Source organism: Poecilia mexicana, unplaced genomic scaffold, assembly GCF_051168715.1.
Source record: "Poecilia mexicana isolate PSO_F unplaced genomic scaffold, ASM5116871v1 scaffold_8, whole genome shotgun sequence".
Lineage (NCBI taxonomy): Eukaryota > Metazoa > Chordata > Actinopteri > Cyprinodontiformes > Poeciliidae > Poecilia > Poecilia mexicana.
In genome coordinates this window covers 3,211,623-3,223,348 of record NW_028263377.1, presented here as the reverse complement: position 1 = coordinate 3,223,348, position 11,726 = coordinate 3,211,623, and the positions used below count along the sequence as shown (strand labels likewise).

The following is an 11,726-nucleotide window of genomic DNA, read 5'->3' as shown; positions in this document are numbered from 1 at the left end:
AAATCCTTCTTTGCATCATCATCATCCCAGAGTTTCTTCAGTCGTCCCCAGAACAGAGCCAGCCTTTATCAGGTCATTGAGTATTTTAGGTTTGTGGTTCTGATGCTGTGGATGCCATAGATGAATGCAGATGATCAAAGCTCAGCTGCTGATGTTTAACTGGCAAAATTCAGAATTCAAGCTCAAATCCAAGGATAGACACTACGGTGAGTGATTTCTGAAAGACAGCGAAGTTCTAGAACAAGCAGATTTCTCACGTTGGGCAGCTGAAATGTGTTTTTGCCATCTCATTTTTATTCGTTCCAAATTTGAAAAGGTGTCCCTAAAGAAGACATGCATAATATATCTGAAATGTGTTGCCATACTGAACATTTGTAATATCAAATTTGTAAAGCACTCATTTTACCACAGGTTATCAAAGACAGTCATATAACTGCCACGGAGTCAAGCTCAGATCATGAAACCAGTGCTGAGCATTCTGAGCACCAGGAGGATTCTGGGTACAGTCCTTCCAAAGGTCGTTTGGTTTGGTAAGGTTACCACATAAAAGAAAATATTTCCTGATAATTCTGAAGTTGGAGTCAACTTTTATATGCAGTCATAATCCACCGGAATTTTATTGAAAATGTATTTCAGAAACTCAGTTCACTAAGTGTAACATCATAGAATAATTCCACAGATTATTTTCAATCCTTTACATCTTAATTATGATTTTCTGCTTACAGCTAATAAAATCCAGACATCTCTCACATCAGAACAATAACTTGTAATACACAGGTGTATCATTATTGAAAGTATGTTTCATTCCTGCATAAATGTTTTTTTCATAAGGTACTTTTAATCTTGACACGTCTCATCAGAACACCTGTTCTAACAGAATATGGCTAAATAGAAAATGCTTTATGAAATAAAGTGAAATGTAGTGAATCTCAAACCAAACTGCTCCGTCCTCTTCAAGTGAATTGTTACAAAAGTCATAAACACTTCAAAAACATTTTTGTAATACCAAAATCTTTAACCATAGTTGCATAACTTTGAATAAATAATGAGTTAATACGTTTTTCTTTGTACATTTAGGAGTAGAGCAAAATGTCGACCTTTGAACCTGGTTTAGCATCCGTTAATCACTTTCTGACTCAGTCCTCTGAAACACATGTATCCGGCATAGAACTCATTTGAACTAAACATACAGAAATAATCTTTCAGAAAAATGTGTATTTTAATATAATAATAATAATAATATAATTATTCAGGCTCTGGTGACTTCTAATCTTTGCAGTTTTCCAGCGGTATGTTTTCAGCCCATCTTTTCTGAATCTCAGCTGAATCCATTGTCATCCCACCAAACACAGTTCAGTTCACTGAACAGGCAACTTGTATCTTCTGCCTTATGAGACTGAAAGTCTTATTTTGCAGATCAGTAAACCTCCAATAAGAACAACTCTGCTGCACATGGCTGACCTCCTTTAGAAGTGTTTTTTTCTGCCTAAAGGAAGCGGGGTCACATACATTTCTGTCACTGCATAACGACTTTCACTTTTGATCAGAAATACATTAGGACGATTTCTTTCTGCTTTGTTCTCAGTTCTACCTGTCCTCAAGATTAAGATGAGCAATTCAGAGCTCTGCGAAAGCTCAGATTTACTGTTCATTAGAGATGCAGGTATGTTTCTGTTTTCATTCCCTGCTGCCAGGAACTGTGGAAGTGATCATTTTCAGAATGATGATATAAAACTGTATCATATTTCACAGTAACTAAGGTCTCTATAACTACAGATTGATTTGTCCAACTTTGAAGTGAGAAGCTTTGTCTAAAAGTGAATTTGATGCTGTAAAGGAGTGCTTTGTTACTGATGCCTGAACCAAAGGATCACTGGTTCAATTCTCAACTTTCTTCTCATGTGAAGGTGTCTCTGATATGTTTGGCACATTACGGTAAGCATCAAAGAGGAAGTATTTCTCTACTTGCTCATGAACTTCATTGTTCAGATTTTCTGGAATGTGGCTCTCACTGCAGGCTGTGGCACAATACAACCCAACCATTTACTTCTGGATGTAACCAACAAGCATGAAGCCTTTCAGTTCAGTTCTCTCTCAACAGGTTGATATGAGTGACGCCAGGAGACAGTCACCAACACATTGAATCCAATATGACTTAATAACTGTAAATCCGGAATAACCGAATAACCTCTAAAGCCAGTTTGCTAAAAACACTTTCAAAAATATTTATGTCATCAGAGATATATTCTAAACGCCATTACTTAGGGAGAATAGTCCGTAAGTATATTTTGATTTCTTTATGCAACATTACCCAAGAACAAAAACAATACAACAACAACAACAACAACAACAACAATAATAATAATAATAATAATAATAATAATAATAATAATAATAATAATAATAATAATAATAATGAATGACTGTAGAAGACATAATGACACTGACTTTAAACTTCGACTTATTTTGTTAATTTAGTCTCACTTTTTCCAAAAAAGGTTCCAAAACGCCGCGTGCACGTGTCGGGAGCGCGCATCGGAAGCAAAGTCCTTCAGCGGAACACGCGCCTTTGTCACGCAGATTATACGTTGTTAAGGTTTTGGTCGCGCGAGCCTCTTTCGCGGATCCCAGCGAATTAAAATCTAGTAGTCGGTGGGTGGAGCATTGGACCGGATCGTTCGCTAGTTATTGATCAAAAACTGTTTCTCATTTCGATATGCGGCTTCGTTGCGCCTATTTTTTATTACTACACGGGCCCGTCTCAGGGCCGCTGTGCATCCAGTTTAGACTTAGACTGGGTCATTTTTCGTTAACATATCCGCAGTGAACGTGCTTATCAGTTGTTTCTGACGACTGACAATCAGTCAAACGGAACAAAAGATCGACATTTAGTTACTTTCTGAGATTAATAGACGGAAACGTCTTAATTAATTATGAATTCCCTTAATTTGCGCTCTATAAAATGTGTAAAATATATGGAGCCAAATATTTGATTATTGCACTGTTACGTATTGTGATTAATTCCAAGATTATGCTCAATTTGAGGTTTATAGCTTATTAAAGTTTTTTTTAATCCATTGAGCTGCACTATTTATATTTGAAAGAGGTATTAGGGCTAATTAAGCCTGTAACAGGCAGGACGGTGTTTATTTGATTAGTAGAATGGTTTCTGTCTTGTTTGACGAGTTTCTCCCCGGGGATGTTTAAGGCCTCAGCGGGCTAGTCAAGTTGGAGGCCTCGGCTGGAGCACAGGCCCAGGTGTTATGGTACATGTTCTCCTGTAGGTGGCGGTAGTGACCCAGACAGAAAGAATCCCAGCATCTTGATGTTTTAAATGGCTTCAACAAGACTTTAGGAGACGTCCACATGTAGGGGTAAGCTACATGGCTAAATTACCGACAGACATATAGAGACGACGTTGGAAGGGTTTTTGTTTTATCAGCGAGCTGATTCTTAACGAAGTAGTTGACCTGATGAAGCAGTTTTAGGAGGTTTCTTAGTTCCGCCTCCACTTTTAGTTTCTACGCAACATCCCCCCCCCTCCCCTCTTCGACATTTCAAACGATGTAGTTCATAAGGTAAGTTGAACATTTTCAATTGTCAATATACAACGATGAAAACTTTAATTTTTGTACCGGCAGCTCCACAAAAATATGTTTACCACTTTTGAAAGTGTCCTTGACGCCAACACGTTATTTTGAAATCAAACAATCTTTTTTTGTTCTTTTGATATCATTCTTTATGTTTTTGTGCTTTGTTTCCTAAAATGTTCGGCCCCCTCCCCCTCGGTGGCCGGTGCGTTTAGCTCCATTTTGTGTGGCAACACAGAGCTGATCTCCGGTCTGCTGTCCGCCACAGGAGGGCTTCTGGGCTTAGAACTCCAAAAGTTCGGTGAGTCCGGCTCACAAACAGTTAACTTCTCTTTTTATCGTTGTTGTTGTTGTTTTAATAATGATAAATCCATGATAGTGTCCTTAATATCGGTGCTAACAACCATATTTTCAGTGTAATTTGTTACCGACCTGCACGAGGGCAACCAGATCCTAAATAACCCTGATTTAGATTTTAATTAAAATTATGCGAGCAGTTCTTAAAACATCTCATATTCTCCATTTTATATTTAGTTTATATATTTATTATTAAGTGTTGCTTCTAAACGTATTGTGTCATGTTTATACAGCTACAGCACACTCGTTTTATTTAAAGATCCTGTTTGGGTCCTTATTATTCTGCTGCACTTGTACTAGAACCAGTTCATGCTACTTTATTCCCATCATCACTCATCTACTTTTCTATTTTAGTTTTGTAGTTTATTAGACAGGGAAAGCACACTTTCATGAACAGCTAAGAAATTAATAAATAAACAAATAAGCAAACAAATGAACATTTATTTAGCCAGAAATATACCGTGGCAACTTATTGGGCCCAAGATGGTGACTTAAACCTAAACCAAAATAGCTTCAAGCTAAACCATCATCAAAAAAGTTAGAATAAAAATGGGAAGAAATGTAGTCACAAAATTGCAATGGAAGAAAAAAAAAATCATTTGAAAAATGTTCTAAATGGACTCTTAAACATATAAATCAAACATTGTAAGGCGTGTCTTATAGTGTTTCTAACCTATTTAAAAAGGAAAACAATCTTTTATTTGGTAAGTTATAATATTTTATATTAAACCTGGTGGGGTATGACAGATTATTTGAAATCTAAGTTGGGAAATTAATCATCAAATGTGCCACATTCAGCCACAACAAACTTTTTCATTCGTCAGGTGTTGTAGAATTCAAAAAAGAAAAAAAAAGCACAACAGCAACACATAATTTAGGAAAAAAATCTACAAATCAGATAATATTCAAACACGATCTTTACATCATAAGAGAGCGATATTTTAAAACATTCATTTAATTTAACATTTGCAACAAGTTGTATATTAATTTTCATGTAACATGCTTCACTAATTAAACACAACAAAGCCAAACTAAAACGGTTCTATAGTACCAAATGTGACATTATTTGTGGACTAAGCTGGTTTGTGTTTTTCCATTTTGTCAGCTCTGGTTGCTTTGGATGCATGTGTTGTTTTTTTTGTTTGTTTTTACTTTTCTAATACTTGAGTTTTCTTGTCTGTTCTGGGAGTTGACTCAGTGTTTGCACCTAACCGTTTCTCTGTCTGTGCAGCAGTAAATCCCTGGTGAAATGTGAATTTTTATGATGGCTGAAAACTCAGAGAACACATCCTGTTTCCATGATGTCAGTGCAGGAAGTAAGAGCCACCTGCTAGCTGGGTAGCCTGCTTCTATTTTCCTTTGTTTACTTTTGTACAATACTAAAGAGACCAAACTTTTCATCTCCAAAGTTGGACATGGAGCTTTAATCACCTTTCTGCTGGGACTTCACCTGAAGTTTCTTCTAGAAACATTTACTAGCAATTTCAGTGACAAAGGAAAAACTAAAAGAATGGCAGAGAATTTTCAGGTTTGAATAAATATCTGAAAAAAACCTCAGAATGAACAAAATGGTATTTTTGCAGATGTTTTTTTCTTTGTTGGTTTTTATGAGAATATTACATCTGTAATTTTTACATGCAGTTGGCCAGGCAAGGCGTTTAGCAGTAACTGCCTCACATTTAGCCCTGGAGGCTGATGCCAGAACTATCAGCCTGAGGTGTAACCATTCATTTTCATAGGTTTAATTTGCCAGCTCTCCTCATGTTGATGGAGGTGAACAGTTCTACTTTTAAAATATAAATTTGTTAGGAAAAATTAGTTCCTGATTATTTACTGATAGTCTGTGACTGTTCGTGCTGTTTTTAAGGCCTGACCACTGTAGAAATAGTTGCTGTAAATCTGTGATAAACATTTGCATTTAAACACCAAAAATGGACCAAAGAGATATAAAAAATTAGTCAAAACAAATGAGAAGTATGTAGGAAGTTTAGTAATCTGCCACTTTGCATGACAGAGTAGCCTTAAAAGTTACAAATAGAAATACAAATGAATATTATTAGAGGGATTTCCATTACAAACGAGGCATTTCTGACCAATGATTTAATTTCAGAAAGCAACTACATCAGTGTTAAACAGACTAAAGATATTTAAAATTTTTACTTCGAGAAAAAGATGACAAATAATTTAACAGAACTAACCTTTTTTCCGTTTTTCAAAATCTTGTGAAAACATTTAATTTTAACAGGCTAATAACTGGATGAAACTAACTGAAGTTATTTAGATTTTTCTCCTTCTGATAATTTAAAGGTTATTTAACTTTAGTTTTTAGTATTGAATGTGTTTTTGGAAGTTATCTGGCTCATTTCAGTTCATGACAAGTGAATTTAAATCTGTGAAAAGCAGGGAAAAATGATCTTATGTCATAAATGCGAGCAGATGATCACCACCACAGCTTCCATCACAGCGTAGCAACTCAATTTCCCAGTTAGGACGACCTCAGAACTTCATCTGATGATGAAATTAAAAGATCGAGATGAAATCACTTTAAAACCAGCAGTGGTAGAAAGTTATTGAGTATTTTTACTTCAGTTCAGCTCTTATTGCCGTTTCACAGTATTTCTGTTTTTACTTCTTTTGATCTTGTACATTTAGGAAGTAAGTGTGGAGCATTATTTTCATCTCCATCTACTGTACATCCTATTTCTTTGGAATTGAAGAATAACTAAAATTTGTGCACTGATTTGCATGACTTCAGAGTAAAATGTTTCTGAATTTACCAAATATAGTGATGTACAAAAACTGTGCATGTGCATCACTATATTTGATCTTTTTTATCACAAATCTCCTGTTGCTTCGGCTTCAGTTCGACTCTGCTTAGATTTTCTAAATTTTGCATAGAAGCATTTCAGGTTTTTTGAAGAAGTAACTTTCTGTACCTTGCTCTCTTTTTAACAGGTTCCTTTATGCTGTCCTGAAAGGTCTTAACTGTGGAAACTGATTATCAATCAAATTTGCATTAATATAGAAAAAAATAGAATGAAGTATCAAAATAACTTTACTTTCTACCCTGTTTTCACCAGTTTTTTCTTTATATAGTTTTATATTTAGGTCAAATACTTCATATTAGATTTGCCACATCACATTGTAATGTTTATGCTGCATGTTTAGATGTTTGAATTACTGATATAAAACCCTCGCATAAATCCACACTTAAGAAAAATTGATCAAACAACAGACATTTCACAGCATTTTTTTTGATTCAGGGCTTTAACTTGGACCTGTGGTTCTTGAACTGGATCTCAAACGAGCCACACCTTAAAATTTATTTTGTTTCTTTAAGAAGATCTCACATTGTGATTTTAAAGAACACGTATAATGTGAGTTAATGCAGTCCATATAGTTCTGGGTGTTACAGGTTTAAAAGTAGACCAGATACCAAAAATCTTTACATTTAGCAAGCAAATGTTTTGTTTTAACATGTTCCATGTGTTGAACTTGAAACATGAAGAAAACTGAGTTTATCTCTAGGAACTCCACTTTACTGAAATAACAAAGTGTATCTTGCACAATGGAGGTCAATAATCCATCTTCATGGCTTAAAAACAGATGCACTTGTTTGATGAAGAGGAGTTTTTATATTTCATATATTCTACATATATGCAGTGAGTGGAAGTTCTGAGTTTTCAGCTGTTGGTCGTGGTTTTGCCTAATGTAAGAAATCAGGTCCAGTTGTTACTTTTGGTGCTTCTGAAATCTGGATGTTATTTACACATTCATAATCACAAGTAACTGAACGTAGAACACGACCGTCTTTACATCAGTGGTTTCCCACACTGCCAGAAACAGGAACGTGAACTGGAATGACATCTCTGCTCTTACATCAGGTCGTTAGTCCAGCAGCAGATATTCCACAAAAATATCAGAATACTTTCAGGACCTGCCAGTGTCGGGTCTGCTTCACATTTACTGTTCTGGAACAAACTGACGAGGAAGCAAGCAGATGCATGTTGGCCAAAGGTCTTTAAAAGTTTGATTAAATGTTTGTCTCTGCAGGAAGACGCTGAATTTACACAAGACCGTTCAAACCTGCAGCACCAAAGAAGCTCTGTGTCTGAAAATAATTCAGTGAAAAATGTGAATGGAAGTTTGTCTTAATATCGTTCTAGTTTGCTTCCTTTTTAAGTTTCCATTAAAATAATCCTTAAGCATTTTTTAATGTGCTTATTTCTGTTTCTACATTTAGGAAGTACGTCTCGTCTGAGGAAGAGTTAGGTCATCACCTGGACCAGAGGCATCACATTGTGCTAAAAACATCAAATAAGTCTGCATCTATAGTCATATTTGACCAATCAGAATATGTTTGAAAAGTTAATTTCAGTAGCTAAACTCACAGAATGGAACACATTATGTACAGTCATTTTAAAATAAATTACAGTGTGTGTTCAGAAGAGGCCTGTTTATAACCTTTAACTGGATATTACATGAAGTAGTCTTTCATTGGTCTGATGTAATATTCTATTTTTATATGTAATGTTTCATCAACTATAAGTAGAAAATCACCAGTTAACAGATTTAAGGGTTTTCAAATATTCATTTCTGTAATTAATCTGTATAATGTGTTTGACTTAGAGATAAAGTTCCTGAACTAAATGGACATTTCAGTGATATTCAAATTTATTGAATGAGTTTGTAGATTAATTCCACACTGTTTCTTATAATTCTTTTAATTATAATTTTTTTTGCCTACAGTTAATGAAAACACAACACTTAAGATCACAATATTACTTCAGACCAATATAAAACAATGCATAGATATGGGATTCATAAAAATATATGCTAAATACCTTCTTACAGGTTATCTAATCATTATTAAAATGGCTAACTGTTGCTATGATCCAATCTTCATAATTTCCACAACATTCTATACAAAAACTCAGGTGTGTAATGTGACACTTCGTGTTTGCATTGTCAAAAATTTTGGATAGAAATAAATTACATCTGTTTATGGGTTTGCATGAATTTATGACATGCTCCCGTCTTTCTGTTAGTAGCAGAATAACTTGTGCTGTAATTAATTTTTTATCGAGAATTGTTTTTTTTCTTTCTCACTTGCAGGACGTTCATCGTTCAAAGGTTGAGCCTGGCTCGGCATCTTCCTCTGCGTCTCCCTGATGAAACGTTTCTGGCAGAGGCAAACATGGTGGTTTAGGATTCTTAAAAGCTGCTGCCAACATTTGGTGTAAATTGTAAATTAATGTTAGTAATCATACCTCTGTTACAGCTAAACCAACCAGAATACTGGTCATCTAGTGTGGTGACACAGCAGTGCTCTCGTTAGTTGTGCTGATGATTGGCTCTGAAAGAAGTGTGGAACAGGAGTGAGACAAACTCTGTGTTCAAAACCTAAACAATATTTAATATTGTCATGCAACACTTCAAAGACACAGGCTGACCGGAGGGATAACAATCTTATCTGGAATGTGGTGATCTCACATTCCAAGAGTGAAACACAGAGAACAGAGGATACATCAGCATTAACTGGCTGTCTCCCCCACCCACTTCATCCCATTTCTCCCCAACCGTTGACCTCTGCATCCCCACCCCTCCCCCCAAGCACACAGAAAACGCTGCTCATGTGCTCTTCTGAAGAGGGGAAGAAAAATGAAAAAATTCAGTTAATTATCATTGAATATGTTATATGTAGCAATGGAGTAACTTTATTCTTGACAAATAAATGCAACATTTTATCTTTGTGTGAACCTACATGGCTTGATATCCTCTCAATGAACCTGGAGTTCCCCACTGTGGGACAATGAAAACTACTTTATTCTACTTAATAGCATCTATATGCTATTAAGTAGAATAAAGTATAAAAGTACTCATGAACAGGTACTTTTACTATATTTGTAATGCTTTCTACCCATAGAAGCTATTAGCTACTGCTAGTATGTATCTGATTCAGTCTATGATTAGATTGACTTTTATTGACTTTTTTTTTCTCAGTGAATTAAGACATTTTCTGAGAAGTAGGGCTATATAAACACACTGGATTAAACACTAGGAAAATATGGAGTCTATAGTTGAGTTCTTGGAAACCAGCAACTCTTCATTCAGCGTTGACAAATCCATTTCTTATCCATATCACAGCACAGCTCATATTTTTGATAAAACATTTTGATCTTTGCCAATGCTACATTTCCCTAGCTGATTGAATAATAATTCTTTATAATACATTCTCAACAGTATGTGTTCAATCACAGATGCTTAATAGTGAAACTGCAGCATTCAGACCTAAACTGGACTTGAGTGTGGAATTTCCAAGAACTTGATCTTTAATTCTACGTACATGGTTCATGTTTTAGGTATTACTTTTAGAACTTTAAGGTTTAAAATAATGTGCTTATTGCCATTTCTAGTTTCAGTTGTAGTTATTTATAGTCTATTATTTTGTTTATTCTATTGAGTAGAAGGGGTAGGATTAGAAAACACACTATGAAATTTGCATGGAGCTGTGATTGGAGGTGTGTGGGGTAAAAGTCCATGGATACTGGACTTTTACCCAAGGGGTCACAACATATGAATGTTTTTATTATTTCTACAAGAAAAAGGAAAATCATTAAAATCATTACTGGACTTCAAGCAAACCTGGTTGTCTCTAAGATATGGGAAACATGAACACCACGAATGGGTTGATATCTGTTTTTGTTTTTTTTAGGTATTGATTACTCTGTACATTTGTGTGTGTGTGTGTGTGTATATATATATATATATATATATATTTTAAAAGCTCATGTTGAGCTTTTAAAAAGGAATGTTCTCTCCCTTTGTTTGAAAACATGTCAGTGCTGTTTGAGCCACAGGAACTGCCCTTTGACCTGCGTGTTTCTCTAAATGAAGAAAGGTGGGTTGGAGAGATGGAGCTGAAGTTTTCTCGCTGACTGTATGAAGTGATTGGTTGTCGTAGGTTTGGTAGATTTGACAAAATTTATTCTTAAAATGAGAGTTATACTAAGGCTTTTAAATGTAATTATACATTTAAATTAAGCATTCCAGTCATTCAATATTTAAAAAAAATTTCTAGGCTCGTACTGAGATGTTTGAATAAGATGCTACTTAGTTTTTAAGGGTTCAGAGCTCTTGGGTTTTCATATTAGGACCCAGTAATAGTCTGGGAATGACGGAAAGCTCCTCTGGACCCGCTTTCAGGGTTCGGATCATCTTCTACGCGGAGACGCCACGTAGCACCCTGAACATGATGATCCTCACCTATCACTGTATTGAAATAATCATGTTAACTCAGTTTCGGGTTAGAGGCAGCACAATGAACCCACAAGCGAGAAAGCGGATTATAACCACGCCACGCGGCGCCATAATGACACAGCCCACCTCCACGTAGCCTGCGCAGTCAGGACAGGCCTTTGGAACTGTTGCAGCCTCCATTTTGAGAGGTTGGAGGTCTGAGAAAACGCCATGTTATTTGTTCGCCTGTGCAACACAACTAAAATTGATGTAAACACGAAGCCCCGTTCTCCCGAGAATTTAGTTTAAGTGACTTTAGATTGAGGTTAAAAACGCAAAACACATCTAGGGCGATAAATAACAGTTTCAAGTACAAAATTTGAAACAGTTAAAAGGCAGTTTCATTAATATCCGTCTGACCTGGGGAAATGTCTCAAAGGAAAGCTGCTACATTTTTGACACAGTGTTTCAGTAAATTCGAACTCCGCCATACGATACATTTGGTCAAAAATAAAGATAACTTTGTAGTTAGTGTAGCCA

The 11,726-nt window shown here is 35.7% G+C and overlaps 1 long non-coding RNA gene across 1 annotated transcript; it reads left to right on the top strand.

Moving 5' to 3' along the window:
• The first annotated feature begins 3,538 nt into the window (after positions 1 to 3,538).
• LOC106930203 (uncharacterized) lies at positions 3,539 to 9,710 on the top strand. The gene is made up of 5 exons (XR_001420803.2): positions 3,539 to 3,578; positions 3,806 to 3,891; positions 8,001 to 8,081; positions 8,191 to 8,268; positions 9,063 to 9,710. It is a non-coding gene; the product is annotated as an uncharacterized LOC106930203 (long non-coding RNA).
• Positions 9,711 to 11,726: the final 2,016 nt, after the last annotated feature.